We start from the raw sequence: 23,290 nt of genomic DNA, 5'->3' as shown, positions 1-23,290 counted from the left end.
ATTCCCATTTATACAGAGCAACGGCTATATCTATATTCATGATTACTTTCAACACATGATTACCAAATGGGAAAACATCTGTAACATAACAGGTTTCCTTCCTCTCTTAATTATGGGCCTAGCAATCAGAGGAACTTTAATATTTAATATCTAAGCAAAATACTTAATGATTACAAAGTGATGTTCCACTTGTGATGGAAAATCAGAGCTGAAGTGAACTCTAAGCAAATCAACTCTATTTGCCTGACACAGAGGCAGGCCAGAGGCTAGAAGAAAGAAGGCATTTAAACTCATTAGAGCTGACCTATATAACCAACTTGGGTCTCAGCTCTGGTTTTTGCTTAGATTTTGGTTCATGAATTATACAGGCAATTTAACTCATGAAGATAAACGAGGCTTTTCATTGTCAATACCCCTGCCACACCCCCATGATGCAGATAAGCTGATAAACAGGCTGCTAATTTTATTAACATTTTGCAATGTATGATTCAATGTTGTTCACTGTAAAAACCAAGCTTCCTTACTTTAAATATTTACCTTCTTGCGCCATTGTGCTTTGCCTCCGGTAAGAGTTGGAGTACCGCCAATATTGTTCTCCCTGTGATAGGTGACAGATTTCAAGAATTATCAGAGTATATCACTAAGTGATCTTTTATACATTAAAATGAAATACCAGAACTGCCTAACAGATGACAGCTTGAAACTAAGGGGGAACAATTTCTATTTGTAATAAATTATCATAAAGATCCCTGCCTATGAATATTTATAGAGGGTCACTAAGAGTAGCTTGACTTTACCAAACCTGTTTTAAAAGGAGCCACCCCCAAAATTTGATAGCATTTGTGTTTTGCTGGTGTCATCACCGTGTGTGGGAGGAAGATTTTGAGATGTCTGGTTAGGCCCTGGAGGATTTGCTCTGCACAGCAGAAGAGAATGGAGCCAAAAAAGCGAGCTCTCCCCCCAAAACCATGTCAAATAAATGGTGATGACCCCCAGGTTTGCTGGGTGAGGGAAGCTGGAAGGTCAGGGACTGACAAGGCAGCTTCAGATAAAGAGTTAGAACTAAAAGCATGAATAACGCCGGGCTTTAAGAACACATTTTCACTTGCCGCTGGCATGCTTTATGTGTTTGCGCACAGCCCTGATGGCTTTACTACTAGGAAACTTACTTACGTTTTACTGGGTATCAGGATACCTGGTTCAGAATACTAGTTTTTTACCTAACTAGCTAGGTGATCTTTGGCTAAGAAATTAATTTGAGTATGTGTCCTACCATTTCCCAGAAAGAGAACTGTTTTAAGGATAAGGTACAATGTGACACAGTGTTTGGCCCATGGAAGCGCCAGTTTGTAGCTTTTTTTCTTTACTTACAATTTATTATTCTTGTTCTTATTGCCACTGCCACTTATTTTGGGGTTAAAGTCATTTATATTACTTTTTTTCCAAATAAGGATTATATTCCCCTGGCCTATCTGGCATTAGGCTTGGCAATGTGAATTCTTTGAGCCAATGAAATGTAACTGAAAGTGGTGCATGTCGCTTTAGAGTAGAAGCTCTGAGGTCATGCTGCAGTGCCGCCATTACTCTTTTTCTGCTGCCACAAAGACAGCATATCCCAGATAAGAGGTTCTTTTGATCTGAATGCCAGAATGAAGGGTACACACAGAAAAGAGCCATGGTTGACCTGCACCTGACATGTAAAACAACTTAGAACAAAAACCTGTATTGTAAGTCACTAAGAATTGTTTGTAACTGCAGCAGAACCAGGAATAACTTGGTTCTGATACGCCTAATACATACCCTTGATTTACAGGGTTGGGGTAATTTGGAAAGGCAAAGATTTCAGCTATGATCCCACCTGCCTTTAGAGGTTCTACTCCAAGCCTCCCATTGTATTAATATTCAGCGGTTCAGAATCTTGAGGAGGCCATTGTGGCAAAACAATGGAATACCTTCACAAGTTATTTTTATTTCTCAATCACTTCTAATCATCCCCAGCTCACCCCACACTAACACCCTCATCTATGTTTGCATAGAACATCTAACTAGAACATCTTCAAGGGCAAAGAGGAATGGATACTAAAAATCCTCAAGACATACTGTTGGGAAAACAATGCCTATGATATAGAAAGAATCTTAAGAAACATGTCTGGCAAATATATAGGAGCAGAAAAAAAGGGCATTTTCCTCCAGTGAGAAATCTGTGAGGCTTTGTTGAGCCGCCACTGTTCTAAGAGTTGTAGAGAATACAAATTTGATTAAGGTACATGTCCTTTCCTCCATGAGGTTATGGGTGAAGGAAAATAAGATAGTGCACAAATAACCAAAATTCCAAGTGACCAGGATAAATCCTATGGGAAGATACAAACTGCTACATGATCACAGAGGAGCAAGGGAGGAGGACCTCTGGCTGAGGTTGGAGAAGGCTCCTAGAAGCAGCTGACCATTGTCCTGTACTTCTGCAGGCTAGATAGCACTTCTGTTGTCAGGTATTGGGGTGGAGGAGAATTCCAGGGGAAGAGCATAGCAGAATAAAAGTATAAACAGAAAAAATAAAGTTATTTTCAGGAAATGGTGAGCAATTGTTTGATTAGGCAGAGGGTTCATGAGGAAGTAGTGGGAAGCAAGGTTATGACTTGACTGTATTAATGCTAAGGCGGGGAAGGCACTGAAAAAACTAAGAAGGGGCAAAGACTTTCTGGGAAGCGATTCTGTGTCCTTGAACAGGGAATGACTCACCTGAACTGCATTCATTCCAAGTTCTACTTAAACAAGAGAATCAAATGCCTTGGCTAAATAGCAAGAATTAGAAGATCTAGTCAAGATGATGGCCCAAGCCCATGTGTTTTACTCCCTCTCTTCCCCAAAATTCCACTAAAATGTCAGTAGTAAAGAAGTACAAGAGGCTGGGCATGGTGGATCACACCTGTAATCCAGCACTTTGGGAGACCCAAGCAGGTGGATCGCTTGAGACCAGTCTGCACAATATGGTGAAACTCCACCTCTACCAAGAATACAAAAGATTAGCCGAGCATGGTGGCATGCACCTGTGGTCTCAGCTACTCCCAGATACTTGGGAGGCTGACGTGGGAGAGTCACTTGAACCTAGGAGGCAGAGTTTGCAGTGAGCTGAGATTGAGCCACTGCACTCCACCCTGGGTGACAGGGTGACTCCATCTCAAAAAAAAAAAAAAAAAAAAAAAAAAGAAAGAAAAAGAAAAAGAAAGAAAGAAAAGAAAAACGACGAAAGGGCAAGAGTAATACAGGGAGTCTATCAACCAGACAGAGATTTTGATAAATTTCTGGAACATGGTCAGTTGGTAAGATTACATTTATCGATAAGAAAGCGTGCAAAAAGTCTCCACTCAGCATCAGAGGTAGTAGCCACTCTTCCTGGTCAGCTCAGCATATTTTTGAAGCTACAAACTGGTAAGTGAAGATGGCAGTGGGCAGCCAGGCAGGGGTCTAGGGGTAACTGAAGGTCTGTCTGTGAAGCAATATCCCACCTCCACCTCTGCTTTCTCAAGCCCCTAATAGCGTTGGAATTTATCACCAGGAAAAGACTAGGAACTGATCTATAAAAAGGTTATTATGTACCAAGGAAGGGCTAGGGGTACTAGCCTGTGGGTTGCTAAGACCCTCTTCATTTTAGAGGAGTAGAATGTAAATACAATTGGTGCTCTGTATCCCAAGCTTGCACAGCTGTGGATTCAACCAACCCTGAATGGAAAATATTTGAAGAAAAAAAAAATGGATGGTTGCATCTTTACTGAACATAAAAAAAAGTTCTTTTTCTTGCCATTATCCCCTAAACAATACAGTATAACAACTATTTACAAATGATTTACATTGTATATGTTATTGTAACAATTTAGTGATGATTTAGAGTATACAGAGGATTTACGTAGGTTATAAGCAAACACTATACCATATTTTATCAGGGACTTGAGTATCCATGGATTTTGGGATCCCAAGGAGGTCCTGGAACTTCCAGGGATATCAAGAGATAACCACACTGGAAACTTTAACAGTACGAAAGTAATGGAACTGCTATCAGAAGGAATGAATGGAACCATAATTTCCTCTCCTAAGTGGTATCTGCACATACTGTCTAAAGTTGACAGAATAAGACAGGTTGGAGTATGTTTTTTAGACGTATACAGGTAACCAAAATAAGATCCAAACTTTTTTTCTTGAGACAGTCTCTCCCTGTCACCCAAGCAGGAGTGCAGTGGTGTGATCTCGGCTCATTGCAATCTCAGCCTCCCGAGTTCACACCATTCCCGAGTTCACACCATTCTCCTGCCTCAGCCTCCCGAGTAGCTGGGACTACAGGCACCCGCCGCTGCGCCTGGCTAATTTTTTGTATTTTTAGTAGAGATGGAGTTTCACTGTGTTAGCCAGGGTGGTCTTGATCTTCTGACCTCCTGATCCGCCTGCCTCAGCCTCCCAAAGTGCTGGGATTACACGTGTGAGCCACCACGCCCAGCCAGTAAGATCCAAACTTTATAGCACAACTAAGAAAAAGTGAAAAGTGGAAAATGAAATGAAGAGAAGATTAAGTATGCTGAATTCCTCATCTTTCATAATGAGAATTTACTGAATATATTTACATTTTTAAAGTATAAGAAGTGTCGCTGTAATCATGTAATTTAGATATATGGAGGTAGCCACTAGAAGAATAAAACCAGATAAGATTAAAAACTGTGGCTTCTGGAGAATAAAGCTTGAGTGGAGTAGGGGACTGTAGAGGTTGAGAGAAAATATTTTCATTTTATTGTATCCTAATCCATTTAATATTTTTTAATAATTAAATATTTACTGTTGAAATTTAAAAGTAGGAAGAAAGAGCATTTGAATTTCACTTCAATGCCCAATTGAGAGCAATACTAATGAGTTCTTTGTTGACCCCAAGAGTTCTTAAGAAAACTACAAGTATCACGGGTCTACTATGGATTTTTCTTCCTTCTCATGTTTATGGCTCAGACCCAACAGATATTTCTGATTCCCTTGCCTGACAGAGTTTTCTTCCCTTAGAAATAAAAAAGTGTTTTTTTTCTTTTCTACTGTGTGAGCCCTATACTTGGGCATACACATGTCAATTTAATTAGCAGTGTCTAGTTTTACAGTTCCCAGGAGCAATTGGGCCCAACATTATCACATGAGCTCTAGGTATTTTGGACCAGTCCAAAAGAGTCTAAAGAAAATGGCAGCTCTTCAATGTTAAACATGTAGCTGCATATAAAAATTACTATAGATTTTTAAAAAATGTTATCAGGTTAATTTAAACATACCTAATTGCTTTAATTTTTCTTAGCCTGTTTTACTGTACACTGAAATTTGCATGAGAGGGCTATGAGGAAAGATTTAAATGAAGTTATTTTTCTAGTAAGATTTCAAGTAGGCAGATGTTTTCCCCAAGGAGCTGTTCAAACAACAGAACATACAGAAAAGCACCACGAGAGCCAGAAAGAGAGTACGTCTTCAGCTATCAAATTTTTGCATCATTTTTAAGCTGCATCATTGTCTGTTTGAATTTCCAATGTATCATTTTTGAACCGGTGAAATTAACCTTTGTCCAGTGATATGATAAGTTTTCCACTGAAGAGATCTGGAACACTCTAAATGTTTACTCTGAAAATTCTCCTGAGAATATCATAGTTTTAAAAAAGGTTAATTTATGCAGATAGGAGCTACTCAATTAGGCTCGTGCTCAGAACAGTCTTCTCTGACAAGAGCCGCCTACCATCTGTGAAGTCAACTATTTCCATTTCCAGTGATCCCAAGTTCATCCTTGTAGCTGCTGAGATTGAAATTCTCAGTCAATCATAGATATCATCTGTTCTGTTCCCCCTGTCCTACTCTGGTGTTCACTTAGGTCATGAATTTTTTTTTTCTTTTCTAATCAACAGATTTCAAAGAAACACCACCAAAAAGGATGTGTAAATAATTTTATTTTCATGGCTGGTGGCTTTGCAACAACCACTAGCTCATTCTGGGGGTCCAGAAGGCTGCTCATGTTTTATTCTCTAGAAAGAACCCGGTGGCAGTTGGAATAGAATATTAACAGTTCAGGGAGGACTGTGGGACGATCTCATTTTCCTTACCCTTCTCTGAATCAGGAGTCACTTAAGCAGACCTGCAGAGAATCACCACCTCAATTCTAGAATACCTGACCTTATCAGGGGTCAGAGATCCCACAGCCACTCGCGGTTAATTACTGCTGCAGTTAACAATTCCATCAGAACCGCCTAATCTAGGGTTTTTTTTTTTTTTTTCTTTTTTTTTTTTGACGGAGTCTCGCTCTGTCCCCCAGGCTGGAGTGCAGTGGCCCGATCTCGGCTCACTGCAAGCCCCGGCCCCCGGGTTCACGCCATTCTCCTGCCTCAGCCTCGCGAGTAGCTGGGACTACAGGCGCCCGCCACCACGCCCAGCTAATTTTTTTGTATTTTTAGTAGAGACGGGGTTTCACCGTGTTAGCCAGGATGGTCTCGATCTCTTGACCTCATGATCTGCCGGCCTCGGCCTCCCAAAGTGCTGGGATTACAGGTGTGAGCCACCGCGCCCAGCCTGGGTATTTTTTTTTTTAATTATACTTTAAGTTCTAGGATACATGTGCAGAACGTGCAGGTTTGTTACATAGTTATACATGTGCCATGGTGGTTTGCTGCACCCATCAACACATCATCTACATTAGGTATTTCTTCTAATGCTATCCCTCCCCATTCCCCAACCCCCGAAAGGCCCTGGTGTGTGATGTTCCCCTCCCTGTGTCCATGTGTTCTCACTGTTCAACTCCCACTTGTGAGTGAGAACATGAGGTGTTTGGTTTTCTGTTCTTGTGTTAGTTTGCTGAAAATGATGGTTTCCAGCTTCATCCATGTCCCTGCAAAAGACATGAACTTATCCATTTTATGGATGCATAGTATTCCATGTTGTATATGTGCCACATTTTCTTTATCCGATCTATCAATAATGGACATTTGGGTTGGTTCCAAGTCTTTGCTATTGTGAACAGTGCTGCAATATTAGAGATCCATAATCTAGCATTTTAAGACCTGGATTGTCCCTCAACAAAGCCCAAAGACTTCATAACCTTAGCTAAATCTATTGGCTCTTTGATGCCCGTCTTATTTTTGGCAGGTAAACCTAGCAGCTGAGTTGAAGTCTTCCTTTTTGTGACATTCATTCACCATGCTCAGTGGCACAGAACTTTGTGGAAGGACTAAAGACGTCATTTGGTCCAGTCTCCTGACTTTAAATAGATCAGGTCAAGATTTGCTTCAAAAAAGATCTCTTTTAGGAAGCCTCCCCAGAACTACACAAAACTAGATTGATGTCTTTCTTTTGCACCTGAAGTCCAATGCCTTCCTTTGTCCTGGTATTTACATCCCAGGTATAACATCTACTTCCTTGTCTGATTCTTCAAGCAAGCTTTAAGTTCTTCGAAGTCAGAAGTTCCTCTGTCTTCTTTGTACCCATGTTGTGTGCCCAGCACATTGCAACTGTCAGTAAATATGTGGTAAACGGCTTTTACAGGTGAGACACTGCAGCCCCAAATGATTTAGATGATTTCTAAGTCCTAGAACAAATGTAGTGTCATGAGCAGGAATTGCCTGAAAGGGGCCCTGGATTGTTGGGACAAGATAGCTACCAGGGAAAGGAACTATAGCTGATTCAGCTTCCCGTAGAATCTGTGGCTTCCTCATCAGGCCTTCAGTAGCTAGGATTTCCAGATAACTCCTATACATAGTTTGTATCCTCCAATCCGGATAACCTGGTACCAACCTGCCTGTGAATCTCCCCTTGAGGGCTCGTGTTTAAGAGAGAAAATAAAATAAACAAAAATAAAACAGGGCTCTCTGTTAACATTTAATTTAAGAAAAACAGCCAATAATTATTTATTCATTACACTATTTGGGACACACATACTAAAAATGTATTCATCACGTATCTGAAGTTCAAATTTAACTGAGGATCCTGTGTTTTATGTGGTAACCCAACCTACACCCTCCCACACACACAACACACACATATACACACATGAATGGAAAGAGTTGCCTTCCTACCTTATCCTATAACAACGGAGACCGCAGGGTTCCATCTCTTCAGTCACTTGTAGACCACACTGTAGGCCAGAGCATGTAGACCCTGATGCGCCTCTCAGGAAACAAGATGATCCTTCCCTTCTTTTGCTCATCTTCGGCTTGTGTAAGTTTCCCCTTGTCCAACAAAACCTATTACTTAATCTGTATTCTGTGTTGTGGTGGAATTATCAGACCCCTGGCACAGGATAAATGATGAACCAGATGGAACCCACCTTCTACAGCAGAACTACACATGTGGTATTTCTAACGCTGCAAGTTCTTACTGGCAAATGTTTTCCTACATAGCTTAGCCTCTCATTAACTCTGTTTAATACCTCCTGCCTGAGAGAGGCCCTGAAGTGGGTAGGCTAAAATGCCTATGCTAATCAGCACCACACACTTGAGAGACTGGGTATCATAGTAATGGAGCATGCGGGCTTAGGATCAGAGAGGTCTAGGCTCCAGTCTTTGCTCCACCAGTTTCTGGTAACATGAACCTCTGAACTGACTGCCTCCTCTGTAGAATGGGCATCCTAAAAGCTCCCACTTCAGAAGACATGAGAAAACGGGATGAGCTAGGACACAGTAATCAACACACTGCCAGGCATATGGTGCACCCTCATTGATATTGGTACTGTTCATCATTATCAGATCTGGCCAGCCTCTGTCTTGACCCTGCACTCTTTGGGTATTTGTCCCTTTTGAGGACAATGCCCCCTGGACCCAGGCTGCGTCTCAAACTTCAGCTTGTTTGCTTTTGATAATAATGCCCATTCTCTGCTGGAATGTTACACTTACATAACTTGACTCTATCATTTCTTCTTTTTAAGCATAGCTTGCATTGTTTCTTTGATACACTAAACATTTCCTTTCTTATCACATCTCTTGTCTCAGTTTGCTCCCTGCCTAGCTCCATGCCAATGAGCAGCAAATCAAAAATGTTTGATTAGTATCATCATCTTCACCAGAAAATCATCAATGCACTTCATGAGAGGATGACCTTTTCTTTTACTTTTAACATTTTTACTTCTTTTATAATTATGAAAGCATTAATGTATTCATTGCAACTAGTCAAATAATTCAAGGATGTATGAAGAAAAATTTTCTCTTCATTCCCCCCATTCGTTTCCATCCCATCCTCAACCTGAAGTTGATGTATATCTTTCCCTATCTTTCTATGGCTCATACAAACATGCACACACACACACACAAACACACACACATCTGTAAATATATACTCAGATATGGCATTACTCTTACTTTTGTTCTTGCTTACTCTTGCTTTATCAAAATGTATTACACTAGTTATATTATTGTATCGCTTTATTTTCTTATACAATGTTGCATAGATATTATTTTAATAGCTGAATAATAATCACAGAATGGATGTACTACATATATATTCACCCTCTCATTATTGACAGTCATTAAGATTGTCACCAATTGCTATTCCAGTATTCACAATGCTGCAGTAGAAAGCCTTGCACATACATCTTTTATGCCCTGGGACTCTGTTGTGTATAGTGTGCATTCCCAGAAGTGAGGCTGCAGGTGAAAGGGTGTGTGTAATAGGGCAGGATTTGCCAGGAAGATAACGAAGCTGGGGCTTTAAAGGCCCGTTTACACAAGCCCTTTAAAGGGTCCTAGACTTCATTTTGTATTTGTAATTTGCATTAATTTTCTTAAAGAAGCATGAATGAAATGCTAAAATGAATGAAGCTAATAAAATTTAAGCTTTGAGCCCCTGTGAAACCTAGACTCTCCCTGAGTATATGTGTGTTTAGTTTTAAAAGATACTGACAAATTGTTATCCTAAAATGTGGTAGAAATTCATGCCTTTACCAGCAAGACAGGGAACAGCCCAGGGACCCCCGTACTTCACAGCATTGGCTGTCGCTGCATTTCCACCCTCCTGCCAATTTGATGAGTAAACATATGGTGTCTTATTCATCTATGTATATTTTATTTATTTCTGTAAGTTTAATCATTTGCCATATGTTTTTTGACTATTTAGAATTCTTCCATGAATTGCATCACCATTGGATTTTAACCTTTTTCTCTTCAGTTTATAGAAACTTTTTATGTCTTGGTTCATCCATTCAACAAATATTGAGCATCTACTATATTCAGGGCACTTCTGCGAGCTGGGGATAGAGCAGTGAACAAAATCCCTGACTACATGCAGTTTTCTTCCTAGCTGAGGGAGACATTCTAAAATCAAATAAACAAGAATGTGAGGAATATGTCAAAATGCTGTAGAGAAAATAAAGCAGGGAAAAGGGACAGCCCAAGTGGGAAGGAGCTGCTCTTCTGTGTAGGTTGATCAGAACAGGCCTCACTGATAAGATGTTCAGGTCAAGCCAAGTATCTGTGGGGAGACCATTCCGGGAGGAGAGTCAGCGAGGGCAGGGAGCCCTGAGGTGGCAGCAGGCTTGGCCAGGAGGCCAGTGTGACTGGAGCCACGTGGACCCAGGCAGGTGTGGGGGGAGGGAGGTGAAGTCAGGTAGTAGTTGCCCCCCCAGTTTATGCTGGACTATGTCACAGGGACGATGCGGCTGTTAGTCTGAGCGAAATTATGAGCAGGTGAAGTTTCCATCCAAAGAGTGACATGATTTCATTTATAAAGATCTCTCTGCTGCTGGGTAGGAAATAGATTGGATATTATTTTATCTGCCATGTCTATATCTGTTTCAAATGCATTCCCCAGTCTATTGTGTGTCCTTCGAATTTATGGTGGTTTCTATCGAGTATTAAAAACTAAAGATATTATGTTGTTAAATGTCTTTTGAGTTTTTCCTCATCTTGCTTCTAAAGCCAAAGTGGTAGAAAAATCTGCATATTCTTTAATACTTTTGAATATTTTTTCCATCATTTAAGTTACAGATACAAGTGTTAGAAATCTAGAATCTAATCTGACATCACAAAATATGATCCCTTTTCTCTATCTCAGATGGTTTAGAGTCACATCTAAGTACACATTTAATTCTTTCTATTTGTCTGGTTAATTGTTTGGATGTTCTGAGATGCAAAACTATTTGTCAGAAAAGGAAAATAAACTGTAAGAAATCCTTGACCTAGCTTCTTCATTCTGCTTCTATACACATTGAATGACTGGGATTAATCACAATGAAACCTTGCATATAAGAATAAGAATGTCTTCCATTTCAAGACTGTGCACAAATACATAATGATAAATATATTGAAACTCATGCTTTTTAAGAGATTAAATTGTCTATTTGTACTATTATAAGTAGGTTAAAATAACATTAATATCTGGAGAAATGGGAAGGAGAAGCTTTTTTAATCACATGAGTAGCAACAGTAAAAATTCCTCAGCTTTGGATCCCGTAGTTACTACTCTCTCAATGACGTACATAAGATTGACTGTATTGGCAGTATTAAAATGAATACTTCGATATGAACCTGAAATTTTCATATGAATATTAAATATATAGAACTATAATCATAAAAAATACAACTATAATATTTATTATTGTGATTTACTTATTTAAATAATGTATGAATACCAGAAATTAGGCAACTCCTATTGTTTTAATTTTCACTGACCTACTTTTTTACCTTTTATACACATACACATACATATGACTGTGCTAAAATTTTGGTTGTAGGACTTATAAAATTTCAACATGACCCAATTCTTCTATTCATGAAGGCAGAGTCTAAATCAGAATAGATAGAGCACCAGATGTAACTATGGTCAATGTCCTTAGGAAGAGAAGGGAACAATGGCCTGGATAATAAAATAAAGCATGTAATGCCCTCAGTCGTGTCAGGTTGAATACAGATGACAGCTGTCAGAATGAAATAGGTGAGTGGGCAGGACGTGTGCCAGCCCTGTGGTCCCTGCTCTGGGCCAAATATCCTCCTCTTCAATGGCTTTTGGACACATCCAAGTTTAAATTTCTATACTGTTGCTCCTTCTTTCTGTTTCATTTTCTTTTCAACTCCATTTTCCACATATCCTGCACACACAGCAACAGAGAGTTGCTCCCTGCTGCTCCCAACAATTTTTGATTGTCTGCTCAAGGGACATCAGAACCTCACACCACCCAAGGGTGTCCTACTAGGGGAAAGGCAGAGTGAACCGTGGCTTTTGCTCTCATAAAAAGCATGCATGGAAAATTACGGGGAAAAGGTGATTACATTTCCTTCTAGTCACAGCTTACAAGGCAAACTACGAAAAATGGTTAGGGCCACAGGTTTTCTAAAGGCACACAGACATATTCTTGCCTTCTGGGACTGTGGTCTGCATTTGAGCCAGCTGTCGATTAGTGCCCAGCCTGGAACGCCTCATGTCTTTCTGGACTTAAGCCCTGAGGCTACTTAGCTTCACTTCTTTTCCCTCCTCATGACTGCAAAACTCAGTCTGCTTTCTTTTCACTTTTTAACTGACACTGGGCACCACTAAACACACACACACACACACACACACACACACACACACACACACACACCCCAGAGAAGTTATGTGAAGGGCTAAAGTCTCTACAGCTTCCTCTCTATACAGTGTCAAAGATGAGCACAGGAACCCTTTCTGTTTTCAAACTTTTACTCTGATCACTTTGGAAAAGCAATCATTGAGAAATCAATAATGCCACAGACTTATACAAAATGTTTATCTTCTTAGTCCCCAGGCTGTCGATCCTACCTCTGTTTCATGGCAAGACCTGGAAGGCCAGGTCAATTCCATCTAAATAGTTTTCTCTTTCCAACGTATCCTTCTTTTATCTAAAGGTATCCCTGCTTCCAAGATTTTCTTCTAAGAGCTTCCCTTATTTTTTTAGGCAAAATAACACCCATGCAGGAAACAAACTTTTGGATGTCTTATACTTTACTTGCTCTAACTTGGCAAGGAGAAAGGGCCACCAGGTTAAATAATAGCGTAATTAAAAAAATATTCTTTGGTATATATCCCTTTGAGACGTATCTTAGATAGCTGCATATTGTGGAGAAAAGAGAAAAATCACCTTGGCAAATTCAGGAATGTCCTGAGAGAAGGCACAATCCTAAGCATGTTCTTTGTTCATAATTGGACCCAAGAAACTATCACGATGGGGTAAAGGAGGCCTGAAGGTAACACTCACAGTTTCTGACGTGGTCAGGCCATGGGAATGGAGTTGGGCAGGGAGCTCTGGCTTCTTGGCACGGTTGCAAGCAGACGAGGAGGGCGATTTGCCTCCAAGATCAACCTCCTAAGGAAGGTCCCCCCTACCCAAGGGAGGAGCCATCTCTGGGGGAGGTTGGGAGTCATCAAGGCTGATATGCTGGGGGGTGGTTTGATCAACAGTCTCATCATGACTGGCTGGTTTAGAATATAAACCCGCCTTCCCATTCCACCACCCATCTATTTATGTCAAGGAGGCATGTCTGTCACCAACTTGGAGGACAGACTTCAGGGCATCCCGGGAATCCAGAAGGATTAATGTCTGTCTTTGTCATTTCCTTCCCATTTTCTCCCCCATCTTCCGCTATTTCAATCCTTATTATGAAGGACATATAGTAACTTTATTTTAAAAGGTTCATGGGTCATTTAATAATAAAAGTGAATAACATCTGGCCGGGCACAGTGGCTCACACCTGTAATCCCAGCACTTTGGGAGGCCGAGGGGGGTGGATCACCTGAGGCCAGGAGTTCAAGACCAGCCTGGTCAACATAGGGAAACCCCATCTCTACAAAAATACAAAAATTAGCCGGTCATGATGACATGTGCCTGCAATCCCAGCTACTCAGGAGGCTGAGGTGGGAGAATTGCTTGAACCCAGGAGGCAGAGGTTGCAGTGAGCCAAGATCATGCCATTGTACCCCGGCCTGGGTGACAGAGTGAGACTCCATCTCTAAAAAAAAAAGGTGCATAATATCAAACATTTATTGGGCAACTACTATATGTCAGGTGTTATCTGTTTTACAAATATTATTATGTCACATCATTCTCAAAAAGCCCTAAGAAATAGTTGCTATTATTATTCCAATTTATGCATGAGATGAGCTGAGAATTTATAGATGAGATGAGCTTGGAATTTATAGATGAGATGAAGAATGTTCCTCCCCTGCTCAATTACTTCATTCCTTCATTCACATATCAAACATACATTAAGTATCTACAACATATAAGGCCATGTCCTAAACAGTAGAGCAACAGAGATAAAAGACACAGTCTCTACCCGGAGGTAGCTTGCAGTCTAATGGGAGTTCACTAAAAAATAAATTTTACAATGTTGAATTCAATGAGATAGATGAAAGAGTACATAAGGTGCTATGATAAGAAGGAGGAGACACACCCAGCCAAGAGGAGTGTAGGACCTAGTATCGGGGTGGGAAGGGCGGTGGTGGGGAGTCAAGGATGGTTTCATCACCTTCTCAGGGAAGGTGATGAAGGTTGAGCAGAGCCTTAACAAAACAAAGAAGTGCCAGGCATTGGGGATCTGGGCCAAGGGATAAATGACAAGCTGAAGAGACGAACTGGGAACCACATCATGACAGACAGGTGTTATCATGCTGAGAAACTGCGGTTTTATACTAAAATTAATGGGAAGATGCAAAGTGATTTTTTATTGTAAAAGATACATAACATAAATTGTACCATTTTAACCACTTTTAAACTTACAGTTCAGTGGGATTAAGTACACTCACATTATTATGCAACCGACATCACTACCCATCTCCAGAACTTTTCCACCTTCCCCAGTGAAACTCTGTGCCCATTAAAAAATAACTCCCCATTCTTGTGCTTCTCAGCTCCTGGCAAACAACATTCTACTCTCTGTCTTTATAAATTTGACCACTGTAGTTACCTCACATAACTGAAATTATAAAGTATGTGTCCTTTTGTGACTGGCTTATTTCGCTTAGCATAATGTCCTTAAGCTTCATCCCTATTGCAACATGCGTCTGGATTTTCTTCCCTTTTAAGGCTGAATAATATTCTTTTTTTTGGAGGGTGGGGGCTGGATGGAGTCTCGCTCTGTCACCCAGGCTGGAGTGCAGTGGTGTGACTTTGGCTCACTGCAACCTCCGTCTCCTGAGTTCAAACAATTCTTCCTGCTTCAGCCTCCGGAGTGGCTGGGATTACAAGCATGCACCACCACGCCTGGCTAATTTTTTGGATTTCTGGTAGAAACAGAGTTTCACCATATTGGCCAGGCTGGTCTCGAACTCCTGACTTCAAGTGATCCACCCGCCTCAGCCTCCCAAAGTGCTGGGATTACAGGCATGAAGGCTGAATAATATTCTATGGCAAGTATACACTACAATTTGTTCATCCATTCATTTGCCAATGGATGCTTGGGTTGCTTCCACCTGTTAACCAGTGTGAGTAATGCCTCTATGAACAAGGCTGTACAAATACCAATTTGAGTCCCTACTTTCAATTCTTTTGGATGTATACCCAGAAGTAAAACTGCTGAATTCCATGGTAATTCTGTGAAGTTTTTTGAGGAACCACCACACTGTTTTCCACAGCTGCTGCATCATTTCACATTCCCAACACCAATGCACAAAGGTTCCAATTTCTCCATATCCTTGCCAATACTTGTTATTTTCTGTTTTTTTTTAATAGTAGCCATCCTAATGGGTATAAGGTGATATCTCATTGTAGTTTTAATTTGCATTTCCCTAATGGTAAGTGATGATGAGCGTCTTTTCATGTGCTAATTTGCCATTTGTGCATCTTCTTTGGAGAAATATCTATTCGAGTCTTTTGCCCATCCAAAGTGATTTTAAATAAGGGGTGATATAATCTGACTTGTGTTTCAGAAAGAGAAGTGCAGAAAGGATTGTGGTTCAGAGGTTGCCCAGGATGGACATTGGGAAACTGGAGTCTCACTGGTGATCAGGATGGTGAGGAGAGGGTGCAGCTAGGATGTGTGGAGGGGCAGGATTCACAAGCTTGGCAATGTGGGAAGTGGAGCAGGGGAAAGTTGAAGGCTCTGTTCTGCCAGTGCTGGTCTCCAGGCAGCAGGCAGGGGTGCTGTCTCCGCACAAACTTTGTCCCCTTCTGTGTGGCACTGAGTCAGAGCCTCTCCAGTCTTCCCCTACATCTACCCCTGGATATTCTAAGGTCTTCCTCTCTTTCATTCCTAGCGGATTTCCCATCTGTTTCCCCTTCCTCTTTCTCTTTACCTGCCCGTGAATTCATGTCCTCACCTGGCCACAGATCTGCTGTTTCTGGATACCTCTGTCTGTATCACCATCCTATAGCTCTCCCAACTTATTATTACCTCTTTCTGATTGTTCAAGGAAAATCAGGCCCTAACGTGGTTCTAGACAAAGAAGCGGAGAAAGCAGAAAACCCACAGGCCTGAGGCCACAATTAGGAGAAGATGAGAAAACGGGTATTTCGGTGTCTTTCCTTTGACTTCATATAGCTCAATGCCTTCTCCTTCAATGAACTGATAAACATTTCTCACACGTTATTGTAACTGTTGGCTTATTTATCCGTTTCTCAAAAAGTTTTAAATGGCACATATATACTTTCATATATAATGTATATATTACATATTTGTTATATATGTGTGCATTTGTGTATATATGTGTATATATGTATATATGTGTATATATGTGTGTATATATGTATATGTATATATGTATATATATAGTGTGTGTATATATATGTATATGTGTGTGTGTATATATATATATATATATGTGACAAAGAATGATCAAACACAAACTAACCCAGTCAGGGCCAAAATTTATGCTTAAACTGTGAGGCAGAAAAGATTTTGTACTTCTTCCTAACAAGTGCCTTTTAATTTTCCAAACGGCAACTTTTAGCAAATATTGTAATAAATACAACCAAGAAATCAAAGACATAAAATAAATAGTGAGAAAAATATAATGAGGATGGCTCGGGTTTTGTGGTAATTAACACTAAGAAACCATATTACAACCCCATTAATGTATCTAGATATAGGGGAACAGCACTAAATATATACTAAAATGACTCTATGTCACTTTTTAAACCCTTTTGATTATTAATTATTAGGTGGGGTCAAGAAAGTCATAAAGGAGAAATATTTTATTAGGAAATTATCCATTCCATATGACATGTGTTATCATCATGAAATCAGCAAGTCTTTGTTGGCAATTAAAATTTCATTATCAGAAGAAAAGTAGAAGTAATAATTTTGTTTTTTCATAAAGATTTTAGCTGAGCAAGTTTTATTTTTCTTCTTCTTCTTTTTTTAGATTGATATAGCTTTACTACAGAGCAGTAAAATACACTGCCAAGTTTACTTACTCATCAATAAAAAGCAGGTTTTGAAAGTAGAGCTTTTGTAGTCGTCTTGAACTTAAAAGTTGCTTCCCTAACTCTTATCCCTGGGAAATGATCCAGCATCCAAGTATGAGGAAACAACCTTTTGAGTAAGAATTGACAAGGTGTTATGCTATGAATCTGGAAAAAATAAATACTGCTCTCAGAAAACAGAATGTGTTCTTTCCAGCAAATAAAGTTGCAGGCTGGTAGATGACACTTTATGGGAAGAAAGAGTTGTTTCAAACCCTCCAGCAGGATTTTACACTGAATAAGTGCCTTAAATAAAAATCACATCTGTGAGATACAGTGTCACATAATGTACAGTAGACAAGTCTTTTTCATGTGCAGTTAAATCAGTAATAATAGGCAATGCTAAAGTTGTATGTTTTAGCCCTTGGTGACAAACTTATCTCTGCCTTATCCTCGGTTTTACCAAAAGGTGATTTGAGTTTTTTGTTTTCAGAAGCCAATTTAGCTGCTACTTTTAAGAAAGAAAAATATGTTACACGGTTAGTTTGGAATGAGGACAGGTGACAGTCCCAAGTCCCTGTTTGTGATGTACCAGTGAGTGCTAAAATCACCATCAGTGCAACACTACTTGTTACAATCACTGATTTTGAAAAAGAAAAGCCTAAAATCAATATTTTTTTAAAAGCAGTAAAGTGACAATAGGAAATGGAAAAGTGATGTGAATAACAATTCACAGGAGAAATATAAATGATCAATAAGCATATGAAGAAAACAGTCAACCTTCCAGTAGTAAAATAAATATATTCTAATATAATAATATGACAGCATGTTGTGCATTTTTGCCTCTTAGATCAGTAGATATGTCAAGAAATGATAATGCCTGGGTTTGGCAAGGTTGCTGGGAAAGTACGATTATTATAAACTCTTTGGAAGGAAATTTGATATGTATAGCAAGAGTCTACTTGTAATCCAAAATGTGACCACTTTAGTCTCACAAAGCCTTTGCTAGGAAGCCAGTCTAAAGAAATAGAAGATTCGGCTGGCTGCGGTGAATCACACCTGTAATCCCAGCACTTTGGGAGGCTGAGGGGGGTCGATCTTTTGAGGTCAGGAGTTTGAGATCAGCGTGGCCAACATGGTGAAACCCCGTCTCCACTAAAAATACAAAAATTAGCCAGGAGTGATGGTGCACACTTATAATCCCAGCTACTCAGGAGACTGAGGCGGAGGTCACAGTGAACTGAGATTGCACCACTGCATGCCAGCCTGGGAAACAAAGTGAGACTCAGTCTCAAAAATAATAATAAAATAAAATAAATAAATAAATAAAAATAAAATAAAATAAAATAAATAAAATAGAGAAACAGAAAACTGGACAAAAATTATGTACTAATAACATAAACAATCAGGCTATAAAAAATGGAAAGAGTCAAAATGTTCAACGATAATGGAGAAGTAAACTGTAGTCATGCATACTATGGAATATCATTTCACTATTAAAAATGTGTGTTAATAAAATACGGAAATCCCAATGCCGAAATGTTAGATGAAACAAAAAGGATATAAAATTAACATAATCTGATTCTTATTTTGTAAAAAGAAAGGCATACTCCTACATATGTAAAAACAATCCTAAGTTAATACAAATTAAAATTATTATATATTTGCAGAGATAAGAAAAATAATGGAAAAATACATTAGAATTGTAATCATAGTTACCACTTTCTATAGAGATAAAGAAAAAAGAATCAGAAATAAATACATCAAAATTAAATCAAATGTGATTGTAACTTATGTTTGCACCTTTCTCTGTTTTACAATTTTGCCGTAGTGAGCAATGTATCTATCAATATTTATTTGGCTGCTGCTGAACTCAACTAACTTAAAAACAAAGGAAATATATTGGCTTTTAGATCCCAATGTCTGGGATACACATTGCCTCAAGAGTGGCTAAAAACAGAGGCTTAGTAGAGTTTATCAGAATTCTGTTTCTCTTCTCCTAAGTTGCACTTCCTGTGTTGACTCCTCACAAAGGCTCTCCATTGGGAGTTGCAATTCTAGGGGCTATATATTTCCAGAATCAAGGCCACATGCACAACAAAATTCCTAAGATACATTCTGAGGGGTCTGCCTTGAGTTATGGGCTCAAAATGAACTAAGTGCATGGCAGGGGAATGCTAAGCATTAATTCACTTTCATCAAGCATTCTGTTCTCCCCTGTGGACCTCCACCCAGGCTAAGTTTAATAAACATTAGGGAGAGACAGATTTCCAAATAAAAATCCAAGCTATTTTCAAGGAGAGCTGTAAACACACATGCTCCATACAAATACACACTATATCTTTAATTAAGAAATAGATTTAGGCCGGGCATGGTGGCTCACACCTGTATCCCCTGCACTTTGTAAGGCAGGTAGATGGATGGCTTGAGGCCAGGAGTTCCAGACCAGCCGGGGCAACATAGAAAGATGGACTGAATGAAATGAAGTGAGAAGAAAAGTTTAGAGAAAAAAGTGGAAAAAGAAATGAACAAAGCCTCCAAGAAATATGGGACTATTGAAAAGACCAAATCTATGTCTGACTAGTGTACCTGAAAGTGACGGGGAGAATGGAACCAAGTTGGAAAACACTCTTCAGGATGTTATCCAGGAGAACTTCCCCAACATAGCAAGGCAGGCCAACATTCAAATTCAGGAAATACAGAGAATGCAACAAAGACACTCCTCGAGAAGATAAACTCCAAGACACACAGTTGTCAGATTCACCAAAGTTGAAATGAAAGAAAAAATGTTAAGGACACTCAGAGAGAAAGGTCGAGTTACCCACAAAGGGAAGCCCATCAGACTAACAGCAGATCTCTTGGCAGAAACTCTACAAGCCAGAAGAGAGTGGGGGCCAATATTCATCATTCTTAAAGAAAAGAATTTTCAACCCAGAATGTCATATCCAGCCAAACTAAGCTTCATAAGTGAAGGAGAAATAAAATACTTTACAGACAAGCAAATACTGAAAGATTTTGTCACCATCAGGCCTGCCTTACAAGAGCTCCTGAAGGAAAAACTAAACATGGAAAGGAACAACTGGTACCAGCCACTACAAAAACCATGCAAAATTGTAAAGACCATTGATGCTAGGAAGAAACTGCATCAACTAACGAGCAAAATAACCAGCTAACATCATAACAACAGGATCAAATTCACACATAACAATATTAACCTCAAATGTAAATGGGCTAAATGCTCCAATTAAAAGACACAGACTGGCAAATTGGATAAAGAGTCAAGACCCATCAGTGTGCTGTGTTCAGGAGACCCGGCTCATGTGCAGAGACAAAAAGAGGCTCAAAATAAAGGGATGCAGGAAGATCTACCAAGCAAATGGAAAACAAAACAAAAGCAGAGATTGCAATCCTAGTCTCTGATAAAACAGACTTTAAACCAACAAAGATCAGAAGAGACAAAGAAGGCCACTACACAATGGTAAAGGGATCAATTCAACAAGAAGAGCTAACTATCCTAAATATATATGCACCCAATACAGGAGCACACAGATTCATAAAGCAAGTCCTTAGAGACCTACAAAGAGACTTAGATACCCACACAATAATAATGGAAACTTTAACACCCCACTGTCAACATTAGACAGATCAACGAGACAGAAAGTTAACAAGGATATCCAGGAATTGAACTCAGCTCTGCACCAAGACCACTTAATGGACATCTACAGAACTCTCCACCCCAAATCAACAGAATATACATTCTTCTCAGCATCACATCGCACTTATTCCAAAATTGACCACATAGTTGGAAGTAAAGCACTCCTCAGCAAATGTAAAAAAACAGAAATTATAACAAACTGTCTCTCAGACCACAGTGCAATCAAACTAGAACTCAAGATAAAGAAACTCACTCAAAACCTCTCAACTACATGGAAACTGAACAACCTGCTCCTGAATGACTACTGGGTACATAACGAAATGAAGACAGAAATAAAGATGTTCTTTGAAACCAATGAGAGCAAAGACACAATATACCAGAACATAGGACACATTTAAAGCAGTGTGTAGAGGAAAATTTATAGCACTAAATGCCCACAAGAGAAAGCAGGAAAGATCTAAAATTAACAACCTAACATCACAATTAAAAGAACTAGAGAAGCAAGAGCAAACACATTCAAAAGCTAGCAGAAGACAAGAAATAACTAAGATCAGAGCAGAACTGAAAGAGATGGAGACACAAAAAACCCTTCAAAAAATCGATGAATCCAGGAGCTGGTTTTTGGAAAAGATCAACAAAATTGATAGACTGCTGGCAAGACTAATAAAGAAGAAAAGAGAGAAGAATCAAATAGACGCAATAAAAAATGATAAAGGGGATATCACCACTGGTCCCACAGAGATAAAAACTACCATCAGAGAATACTATAAACACTTCTATGCAAATAAACTAGAATATCTAGAAGAAATGGATAAATTCCCTGGACACATACACCCTCCAAGACTTAACCAAGAAGAAGTTGAATCCCTGAATAGACCAATAACAGGCTCTGAAATTGAGGCAATAATTAATAGCCTACCAACCAAAAAAAGTCCAGGACCAGACAGATTCACAACCAAATTCTCCCAGAGGTACAAAAAGGAGGTGGTACCATTCCTTCTGAAATTATTCCAATCAATAGAAAAAGAAGGAATCCCTAACTCATTTTATGAGGCCAACATCATCCTGATACCAAAGCCTGGCGGAGACACAACAAAAAAAAGAGAATTTTAGACCAATATCCCTGATGAACATCAATGCAAAAATCCTCAATAAAATACTAGCAAACAGAATCCAGAAGCACATCAAAAAGCTTATCCACAATGATCAAGTTGGCTTCATCCCTGGGATGCAAGGCTGGTTCAACATATGCAAATCAATAAACGTAATCCATCATATAAACAGAACCAAAGACAAAAACCACATAATTATCTCAATAGATGCAGAAAAGGCCTTTGACAAAATTCAACAGCGCTTCATGCTAAAAACTCTCAATCAGCTAGGTATTGATGGGACGTATCTCAAAATAATAAGAGCTATTTATGACAAACCCACAGCTAATATCATACTGAATGGGCAAAAACTGGAAGCATTCCCTTTGAAAACTGGCACAAGACAGGGATGCCCTCTCTTACCACTCCTATTCAATATAGTGTTGGAAGTTCTGGCCAGGGCAATCAGGCAGGGGAAGGAAATAAAGAGTATTCAATTAGGAAAAGAGGAAGTCAAATTGTCCCTGTTTGCAGATGACATGATTGTATATTTAGAAAACCCCATTGTCTCAGCCCAAAGTCTCCTTAAGCTGATAAGCAAATTCAGCAAAGTCTCAGGATACAAAATCAATGTGCAAAAATCACAAGCATTCCTATACACCAATCACAGACAAACAGAGAGCCAAATCATGAGTGAACTCCCATTCACAATTGCTTCAAAGAGAATAAAATACCTAGGAATCCAACTTACAAGGGACATGAAGGACCTCTTCAAGGAGAAATACAAACCACTGCTCAACGAAATAGCACAAACAAATGGAAGAACATTCCATGCTCATCAATAGGAAGAATCAACATTGTGAAAATGGCCATACTGCCCAAGGTAATTTATAGATTCAATGCCATCCCCATCAAGCTACCAAAGACTTTCTTCACAGAATTGGAAAAAACTACTTTAAAGTTCATATGGAAACAAAAAAGAGCCCACATTGCCAAGACAATCCTAAGCCATAAGAACAAAGCTGGAGGCATCATGCTACCTGACTTCGAACTATACTACAAGGCTACAGTAACCAAAGCAGCATGGTACTGGTACCAAAAGAGATATAGACCAATGGAACAGAACAGAGCCCTCAGAAATAATACCACACATCTACAACTATCTGATCTTCGACAAATCTGACAAAAACAAGAAAAGGGCAAAGGATT

This window comes from Nomascus leucogenys, chromosome 9, assembly GCF_006542625.1.
Source record: "Nomascus leucogenys isolate Asia chromosome 9, Asia_NLE_v1, whole genome shotgun sequence".
Classification (NCBI taxonomy): Eukaryota; Metazoa; Chordata; class Mammalia; order Primates; family Hylobatidae; genus Nomascus; species Nomascus leucogenys.
The sequence above is the reverse complement of the archived record's forward strand: the minus strand, read 5'-3'. Positions refer to the sequence as shown.